The following is an 11,373-nucleotide window of genomic DNA, read 5'->3' as shown; positions in this document are numbered from 1 at the left end:
TTTGATGAGAGTCATACCAAAGTGTGTAAGTGCTGATAAAGTTTGCTATATCTGCAAAGGTAAATGGGTATTTGTCTCCAGAATACCTGCTTCGTCTAAGAAAGAGAGACAAAAGTCAAGATACCTAATATCGTTGTCAGGAGAAAGGACACTGGGATTCAGAGTGCCCTAAGAGAAAAGAGAAGAAACAGAAACAAGACGAAAAAGAGAAGAGGGATTCAGAAGAAGAAGAAATTGAAGATGAGGAAGAACTTGTGCCAGTGAAGACATGGAAATGGAAAAATTGACAATGTGAGCCGATGCGTTGGCCCTGATGTGAAATTTCATACTACCTTCTAAAAGAGAATAGACCAGAAAGAAAACGTAAGTATCTCTTGGTCTTGACATTGTATAATAAGGATGGCGTGTTTTGCTTTTACTCACACTTTATGAAATTGTGCTCTTTCACCTCTCTCTATCCCTCTGGATCATGTTTTAGCTAGAATTGAAATGGAAGGATGTTTTCCTTCACGCACGCTCTTTAGGCATGCAAGTCGGTAAACAATAGTCAATCTATTCATCCATCATTTTGTGTCTTGATGTTTCCTAAATCACACACTGATGCCATAAAATAACGGGTTAAATGGGTTTTGTAGTGTTGGGGGTGGGGGGTGGGGTGGGGTGTAGGTGTTTGGCAGAGTTGGTCATTGCAGGTGAGGGCTTAGGTGCTTACAAAAAACTTTTTCTTCTTCACTCTGTGTTGATGGAATATAATGGGTTATTTTCTTCACTCTCTGTTGATAGTATATATAAAGGGTTATTTCTTCACTCCGTGTGGATAGTGTATAATGGTTTTCTTCTTCTTCCCTCTGTGTGTGTGTGTGTGTGTGTGTGTGTGTGTGTGTGTGTGTGTGTGTGTGTGTGTGTGTGTGTGTGTGTGTTCGCGTACGTTGTGTAGATCGTATATTTGGTTTTTTTTTTTTCTTCTTCCTCCCGAGAGTGGAGAGTATATTTGGGGTTTGTATGCGTTAGCGACGTTGTGTCGATAGTATATTTGGGGTTTGTATGAGTTAGCGACGTTGTGTGGATAGTATATTTGGGGTTTGTATGCGTTCGCGTACGCTTGTATGGATAGTATATTTGGTTTTGTTTTCCCTCCCTTCCGTGTGGATAGTATATTTTGGGTTTGTATGCGTTAGCGACGTTGTGTGGATACTATATTTGGGGTTTTTATGCGTTCGCGTACGTTTGTGTGGATAGTATATTTGGGGTTTGTACGTGTTAGCGACGTTGTGTGGATAGTATTTTTGGGGTTTGTATGCGTTAGCGACGTTGTGTGGATAGTATATTTGGGGCTTTTATGTGTTCGCGTACGTTTGTGTGGATAGTATATTTGGGGTTTGTATGCGTTAGCGTTTTGGATAGGATATTTGGGGGTTTTATGCTTTCGCGTACGTTTGTGTGGATAGTATATTTGGGGTTTGTACGCGTTCGCGTACGTTTGTATGGATAGTATATTTGGGGTTTGTATGCGTTAGCGAACGTTTGTATGGATAGTATATTTTGATTTTGGTTTATTCTTCGATCTGTGTGTGTGTGTGTGTGTGTGTGTTAGTGTAAGAACGTCTGGATAGTATATTTGTTGGTCTTTTCCTCTTCCCTGTGTGAATAGTATATTTTGGGTTTGTTTTTTCTTCTTCCCTCTGTGGTGTGTGTGTGTGTGTGTGTGCATTGGTCTCTATTTGTCCCTATAAAACTCCCTTTATCCCTATCAAATACATTCTACCTACCTACCTACAGTAGCGCCACTTGCAACACTGTTGCCATTTATCTCTAGTGTTCAGTACAGTGACGTCACTGAAGCTGGAAATTTTGAGACTATAAATATGGACTTGTGGATTTCCACAGGTTGTAGCTATACATATGTACTAGAGTTCATAAACAGGAAAGTCACTCAAACTGAGGCTATAAAATGATAGTGGGATTTTCCAAAGGAATAACCCACAAGTTGGAGCTATAAATAGATAGTGGGATTTTCCAAAGGAATAACCCACAAGTTGGAGCTTTAAATAGATAGTGCGATTTCATATGAATTTCAGCTGATTATAGATACATAGGTATTTATCCACGATCGTCACATAAGTTGCTATTGTAAGTAGTTACTAATTTTATCCATTTTATAGTGTGTGTGTGTGTGTGTGTGTGTGTGTGTGTGTGTGAGTATGTCTGCGCGCGTACGTTGTGTGTGTGTGTGTGTGTGTGTGTGTGTGTGTGTATTGGTCTCTGTTTGTCCCTATAAAACTCACTTTATCCCTATCAAATACACTCTACCTACCTATAGTAGCGTGCATTCAGGTCAGCCACTTGCAACACTGTTGACATTTATCCCTAGTGTTCAGTACAGTGACGTCACTGACGCTGGAAATTTTAAGACTATAAATATGGACTTGGGGATTTCCACAGGTTGTAGCTATATATATGTACTAGAGTTCATAAACAGGAACGTCACTCAAGCTGAGGCTATAAAAAGATAGTGGGATTTTCCAAAGGAATAACCCACAAGTTGGAGCTATAAATAGATAGTGGGATTTCATATGAATTTCAGTTGATTATAGATACATAGGTATTTATCCACGATCGTCACACAAGTTGCTATTGTAAGTAGTTAGTAATTTTATCCATTTTAGTCTAAACCATTGTAACTTAATTTTCGGGGATATGTTTATTTTCCTTTAAATTCTGGGACAATTTCGTCATTTTAGTGTTACTTTTAGTCACATCCATTTTGTCGTTGAGCATTTCCTTGATTATAGCTATTTATAGCATCATTACAATTATGCAAATTTTTGAACACCCCAGCAAAATTTCAGGTCTTGGTAATGCTTTATATGTAAATCTCAGGCTTGTACTAGTGTATGTCTGTCTCTGTCTCTGTTGTGTTTGGCCCTCTACCATCATTGTCCCTAGACAGTCCCGCCATGTTCAATTCCCCTTGACGCTATACAGACCCACCATGTTCAATTTCCCTTGACGTTAAACAGGCCCACCATCTATTCCCATGTTCAATTCCCCTTGACGCTCAACAGGGCCACGATTTATTCCCATGTTAAAATCCCATTGACGCTCAACAGGCCCAAACTATATTCCCATGTTAAATTTACATAGACCCTATACAGGCCCAGGGGCTTTTTGTCCATGTTAATTCCAATAGACCCTAGGGTGGCCCAGGGTGATTAATGTTAAATTTACATAGACCCTAGAGTGGCCCAGGGGTGCTTTTAATGCTAATTCCCATAGACCCTAGGGTGGCCCACTTCACTACTACTTAGGCTACCGGAGCGGTCGTAAATGAACAGTATTTTCCTATCAACATCCGTGTGTCGTTGACAAGCTAGTATCATAACATTATGATGACATAAGAACGTTTCACATCATGACGTTATTCAGGTCTCTCTATATAAGTATGTGCGGCAGGGTTGAATTTAATATTGAATTTGAGTAAAATTAAAAGAACATATTTTATTCCTATTATATGTAGTTCCTTTCATAGTATTATATTAGCATTTCTGGTAGCTGACGTTAATATTATTAACTGCACACGATATTGTATGTGTACATTCCGACGTCTTAGGTAGACTCTGTTTTGGATTAGCCGATTGGCAAACTTATCTCGCCACTGAAAACAACTTGTCCAACGGAGATATAACACTGAACACTAAACAATCTGCTATTAATTGCGGCTATATACAAAAGCGTTAAAGAATAATTCCATCCTAAAAGTGAAAAGAGAAAATAACGGGACAAACCATCTTGATGACTGTTTCTGTGATGTTTCAGTAGCTGTGTTTCTCTAGTTGTCTCTTGTGCTTTATTGTGTTTTTTATGTGTTTGGGTGGGGCTGGGGACAGTTAGATGGAAACGTAAGGGATATGTGACAAGCAGAAGCATTCGAAGGGGGAAACACTCGTATGAGCAAAGCGGTTTTAATTTGCATGTAAGTTTTAAGTTATCTCCTCGCAGCCTTTCTTGTTCAATATCTTTGGACAGCTCCGGAACAAAGACAGTTAATGTCCTGAAAGTGGTCGTTTTCAATAAGAACGCTTTAACGAACCAGAACAAGTATCTTTTAGTGAAGAAATCTACATTTTTTATTGAAGAAACTGTTTTCAAGATTGGCATGAAAATAAATTGCCTCAACTTGTACGGACATGTTTTTCGAGAAGGAAGTTCAATTATTAGCAAAAATTGCCCTTTTTTGCACGAAACAAAGTAATTTGTTAGTAAAAAAAACAGGAAAAGGTCCGTACCAAAGTGTAAAGATACTTTTCAGTGACAACAGTGACATTCTACATGATAATTAAAAAAAATTCACGGAAGAGAATTTTGTTACTGCAGAAGATTTTGCACATTTTCTGCCTACCGACACTACGGGCGCGATTTTGCTTTTAAAACTTTTTTCTAATGTTTTTCCCCAGGGAGTATGAGAAACAAATAATCAACGATGTATATTGATATGAAATAGGAACATCATACCCTTTGACACGTAATTCATTGGCAAAAGTTTGGCGAAGCCTCTTTCAGGCTCACTAATTATGATGCACATTAATTATATTTTTTTACGTGCATGGCCATATTTTACAGTATAGAACACCAATAATAATAATAATGATAATAATAATGATAATAATAATGATAATAATAATAATGTGAATCTAGTACATTTTCAGTACAGCGCCAGATCTTTAGAAGTTCTAAGAGGTTTACAATATTAGATACACATAAAAATATTTACAGCGATAACATTAGATAAACACAATGAAATTACAAAACAAAAACAAGCGGACCATATTAAGACAGTAAAAATTATTAACTCTTTAAGCCTGTTTTTGCAGTTGAAATAGGTGGGCTTCAAGGGCACCCTTGAATTAGATCACATTGTCCTTGTGTTTAAGATCAAAGGGCAAATCGTTTCTCGTAGTTGTTCCCTGCTGAACAAAAGAACGTTGTCCGTATATCTTCGTTTTAACGATGGGAACTATGAGAAAACTAGTGTCGAAAGAGAAGCTAATTTTATAGATGGATATACACATCGGTGAGGTCAAATATGTAAAGTGGACTGGAGCAATTCAACGAAATGTAGCAGAGTTATTCGTTCTCCTAGGGTAATCAGAGCAGCCGGGTTTTTAACGTCTTTAAGTTTCTATAGTAGATACTGACACAAACCAGATAGATATGATTTACAATGGTCCATTACTGACAGCACTAAGGAACACTCAATGGTTTTAGAGACATCAACCCAAAATATAATTTGCGAATGGAGCTGATGCATCTCAGCTCCAGATATGCAGCCTTGCATATGTTCATAACATGATGGTGTAATGAGAGCGTACTTTCAAGGATGACATCCAGGTCATGTACTCGCTGTGTGAATTTAATATTGGTATTGCTGATAAAGCTTGTTTGAGGTAAAGGATGTGAATGAGAAAGTCTTTGCGTGGTGATCAGGATGGCTTCAGTTTTATCATCATTCATATGCAGCTTGTTACATGTCATCCAGGCATGTTCAGTCTGGAAAGACGTAATTTGGTTGATACTGGCCTACGATAACGGCTGTCCAGTTTAGGCCGAGTATAAAGGAATGATTGGTACATTCCCACTAACGCAGTGCATAATAAGGCAATCGTACCAAATGTATATATTTTGTTTAATGAGGGAGACTAATAGTTATCAACAGATTCGCGACCATCGGGAGTGTGACGCGTTACTCAGAGAATGGAGTATTCACCATTAACGTCAAAATATTGCGCATTACCACCACCATATGATTTTATGACGTCATCACGTACATGTCTTACCTAGCAAATGATTAATCCGTCTTATGTAATGAGCGGCAAGTCGCATAATCGTGACGAAGACAGACTATTTCGTGCAAACAGTAATTACATTACGCAAATCTAAACGCTTCACAAAAATAAAATAAAAGTGGGGGGAAGGGCATCTGTCTGGTGCCCCCCCCCCCGCCACTAAAATCAAAAAATTAAAATAAAAACTGTATGCACGAATGGAATTAATACTCGTGAAAAAATATATTTTCTTTCCTGAAAGTATAATGGTAAAGGTTTTCAACGGGTTATTTTTTAGTATAAAAAAAATGCAATCGTCTTGAAGAATGCCACCTTCTTAACGAATAATTTTCACCAAAACAAGTTATTTCCCTAGTAAAATACTTCTTCCGGAAGAATGTCTCTTTTTCATGAGATATCATTACATTTCTAAGTAATTTTTTACACACAGAAGTCACTTTTTTCCTGAAAGGTAAAAATTTTCTTCATGAAAACATGCCTTAATACTGACAAGGTTACTTCGCTTTATTTGGTAACGAAACGTGCAATGTCATGAAGTCTCGTTAAAACAAGTTTCTTCTTGAAGTTTTTTTCTTTTCTAATGTTTGGCCAAGCTATAACAGACTTGACGCCCATATAAATTAGGTAAAAACATTTGGTTTACTCAGGTCTTATCCTTCATCTTCCCTTACAAAGGGCCTAACTTCGTCATCACGGAATTTCTCAAAATCAGTTTGAGGAAATATTTGGAATACATTTCAACATGTCATTGGTTAAAAATATTTAGTTTTGAAACAAACTTAGCAGGCCAGGCTGGCACGGATCTACAAGGATAAAAAAGTCAATCGAAAGAGTCAGATATCGGTGTTTGATTGGTTGAATGCCAGTGATGACATCAGCTTAAAATTATCACACATGTGAGAGTGTAATTTTGATTTTTGACTAAGTTTTAATATTTTTGTTTTAGTCATATCGCTACGATGTCTGCAGTGTGTCAATTTATAGCGATGTCTAGCACTGAGGCATCATGCCTCCACCCAGTCACATTATCCTGACACCAGGTAGACCAGTCATAACAATAACTTCTTAATGCTGAGCGACTAGTGAAGACTTTTGCTGCCATATTTATAAGTCTTTGGAATGACTCGACCGGGGTCATAATTTTCATATTTGGCTAGTAGCTTTTGACGGCTTGAACGCGAGTATGTGTTTGATCATCCGTCAACAAATGCGGGACCCATCTTCCACAAACCTTTCTGAGCTTTTACATGATTTGTTTATATAATAAAAAACAACTGACTGATTAATGCCCGTGATAAAAGATGTCATCCATTGTCTATCAAACGTCTTCATCGATTGTCCTCTTCACATGAACTAGGCCGATAATCAAAACAACACACGTAATGATACTAACTGAAGGTTTTGGGGCCGTTATCGCCTATTCAATCAAAGTTGCAATTATTTGAGACAGTTTCGTCTGCACCCATCAGTGTACATTTTATACACATACCGCAATTTCTCACGGCTTTTGAGGTAGGGTTGGCTGTAGGGTTTATTTTTGCGATATGTACATAACATTTCTGGATCAAATCCTATGTTTCACGACTTCAACGTGGAATACGCAACCATCTGTCATGTAGCCATGATGAGATTTGCGCTATATACGACTATAAATAATTACCTGCATGTGTTTAAAATGTATGCATGTGTATTCTGAAAATATCTAAATGAAGCAAAATTGCACATTGCAAAAACTGATTTACATCATTCAAACAAGTTGTCAATAAGTATCAACACATATTGGGGGAGGGGGTATTTAACGGACTACACAGTAGACACTTCTCGGTCTCCAATGACAATACAACGGTCTCACAAAATGTGGTTCATTCTCTGTGGATTAGCGACCATTCTTGATATAATAGGACATAGAATTACGTCCGTAAAATTTATCAGATTCGACCTTGGCATCAGTTTTATGAGCGCCCGGATATTGCAGCATGCTTTTTGCGCATTTACAGAATTGTTTACTTAAGTAAAATGTACGTATCCACATTTACACAGAATCCTGCACCTCAGCTACAGAACATTTCTATAGAACCTTTGTTTATCAGTAGTACGTGGAGACCCCCCGATGGCTGAGTTGTATGCATACATGTATGGATGGATGGATGGATGGATGGATGGATGCATGCATGCATGGCCAGTTCCTTAAAAGAAAAGGATGGATGTGAGAAGACCACATGTCGACGAAATATAAGAAACAAATTACAACAAATCACATATTTACTTTAAAATTACATACTTGTAATATGTATCACTGGTACCATCTATATTTGGACTGAAGTTAAATCTAGCGTCAACGTTGGCAAAACGAAGACCACGATGATTCCTGTACTCTTATTATTATTATTATTGTTGTTGTTGTTGTTGTTGTTGTTGTTGTTATTATTATCATTATTATTATTATTATTATTATTATTATTATTATTATTATTATTATTGTGTACAATATAGTGGATATTTTAACAGGAAATTCTGGCGTGGTCAACCTGACACGAAATCATTAGGATTGACGTTAGGGCTAGGCTTGCCATAAATTGGCTGCTTGCGATGGTTAGGGGCATGAGTGAATTTTATTAGGACACGCTGGAATAACGATATGACTGGTACGGCAGTGTAGGTTTAAGAGGAAAAAGTGACAAAGTAGAGACAAGCCAGATAAAAGTTTGGGAAATCTTGGGCCATTCTAAGGACGTGTCATACAATGATATTTTCCATAATAGTTATAATAAATGCGAACTAGAAAGAAATAATCTGACCTCGATGAGAGTGGTATAGGTTTGGCGGTTCGCGAAAGTTAATCATGAATGGCTAAGGTAAATGAGGATGTGTGTGTTCCCGGACAAAATCCAAGGTCTTAAGTAGCTTTCCTCGCAAAATTTGTCAGTCCAAGCTTTTTTGGCAAAAGTAACGTCTGATTTACCCAGAGGAAATCAGTAAGAAATTATTCTTGTCAATAACTCGTCCAAAGGACGCGGGTCTGGAAGAATTTGAGAGACAATGAACCAGAGAGACCTTCCGCTTCACAGAAAATGGGGTGGTCTCTGAAAAGAACAAGGTATGGTCTCAGTCATATAACATGTTTCTTGGTGTAAGTTTGTATCAATTTGTTGAATTTACTCAATTCATTTTTAAATTTTGCTTGAGTTCTGAAGCATTTGTCTCGATTGTTACGTTACTGTTGTATTATACGAATTTGCTCGAATTGATATGAATTTGGTCGAATTATCTCGTTCCCATGTGATAGAGATCTTGTATTGTATGAATTTCATGTATTACTCTGATACAAACTGTGCATATTCATTTATCTGTCTTGAGTAATGTGTATCATGTATGCTACGAGCTGATTGTACTATGTCGATGAATGAAGCCATAGTTAATAAGTAATGTAGTTAAGACAAATCGTACAGTTCGTTATTTCTTGTGTGTAATTAAGTTGTGAAATATCGTAACCGAGAGAATCGGCTTGTGTCGACCGACATTGTTCAGCTTGGGATTTGCATACCACGTTTTGGAGTGATAGTTATCAAAGAGGTCTAGTTATGAAACGGTCCCAGTTAGGAAAGCGATTAGCCGCTAGATACAGTAATGTTATGCTAACAGAACTGTGTATCAGTATCAGGTTGCGAACCGACCATAGCCATATTCTACCGAGTTACAATATCTGACATAATAAGAGTGGGAATATTGTTCTAGGCCAGAAAAGTAAAACCTGCAAATATTTAAGTTATTTTTTATATTTATTTGAAGGATAAATAGATCTATATTTATGCGACACGCAGTGGGAAAAGACTGCATCCATATTAAGGCTAAGTATCCGCAGATGTGTGTGTGTGTGGGGGGGGGGGGGGAGAGAGAGAGAGAGAGAGAGAGAGATGGGGGGGGGGAGAAATACGGCAGCGCTGACCTGTCAACAACAGTGATTTGGTAAAGGTCTGTAACCAATCAAGTTATGCTGACACGTCGGCATTCTGAGTTCGATCAGTCACTTGATTATATGATAAAATGTTTGTATCGGTATAACATAACGGCTAAATACATGTAAAATAAAATTTGCAATTCTATTTTTAAGAGAAAGTGTATCATGACATGTAATTTTCAATTTCATTTTGTTTATGCAATTGATTAATTTTGTTATATTTTACATATGGGGTTTCTGTTGTTCTATTATATATATATATATATATATATATATATATATATATATATATATATATATATATATATATATATATATATATATATATATATATATATATATATATATCTTTTTCTCGGATCTGTGTTACTACATCCATTAACTTCATATTTTATTTTATTGTTTATTCAGTCCGAGCAATAACACCGTAGCCGATAATATCCTAGATAACGATAACCAAAGCAACACAGAGGTGAAGAATCATATCTCCTATCACCCCAACCTCTAAGAATCATCCTTCCCTTCCTCCTCCTCTTCCTTATTATTATTATTATTATTATTATTATTATTATTATTACTATTACTACCATTATTATTATTGCTATTATTATTATTATTATTATTATTATTGAATTCGTTTATTTCTTTATTGTTTAATTGTTGCTTTGAACAGAAAATTGTCTGTTCATGCACATTTAACTTGCATTTTACATACGGAAATCTACGAAAAATTGCAAAATCATAAATAAAACTACAAAAATCTCTCAGGATAATCTCTAAGCACTTTACAACATTAGACAACACATATAAGACAATTAAAAAAACATATAATGATATGATTACAAAAACAAACACCATGAAATTAGAAAACATAAAAAAACTTGCTGACAATATTTAAGGTAGGAAACATTATTAGGTATTTAAGATTGTTCTTGCAGTCGAAATGAGTGAGTTTTGAGAGCACTCTTAAATGGGATCACTGTGTTTTTGCGTCTAAGTTCAGTGGGCAATTCATTCCACTTTGCTAGGCCCTGGTTTGCAAAAGAACGCTTGTGACGTCACTGGAAAAGGCGAATGCCGTATTAGTATTATTATAGTTAAGTATATTTAAATCGTATTTATTCGTTTTTCTACATAGTTATAGGTTAAATATATCTGTATTTTGGAATTGTCCTTGTCAAAGTCACGGTCGTTGTTGTGTACCTGACCAGAAACGTTTATTTTGTAAGCAAATAATACATAGTTAATATGACTCTATGAGTATGGTTTAATATTAGGACTATTGTCAATGGAGGTAAATATATTTATTTGGGTGTGGGACTAGGACATTAGAATTCCCCCATGGAATAACCTGTTGTACCTGATGTTTCCGATGTGTTTTACTTTAATTTTAGTAGAACAATTTGTTGTTGTTTTTTTTGACAACTTCGAATATTCTAGAATTTACTTTTTAATCCTCATCTTGGTTTTGCTTTTGTGTCTTAGATTTTTATATAATGTTGTTTACTCGATAAATGTTATTATTCTTGCATTTAACATTCGAGGCTAAATCAGTCTCATTGTGTGTAAAGT

Source organism: Sinohyriopsis cumingii, chromosome 8 (assembly GCF_028554795.1).
Source record: "Sinohyriopsis cumingii isolate HCF-2022 chromosome 8, ASM2855479v2, whole genome shotgun sequence".
In the NCBI taxonomy this organism is placed as follows: domain Eukaryota; kingdom Metazoa; phylum Mollusca; class Bivalvia; order Unionida; family Unionidae; genus Sinohyriopsis; species Sinohyriopsis cumingii.
The sequence above is the reverse complement of the archived record's forward strand: the minus strand, read 5'-3'. Positions refer to the sequence as shown.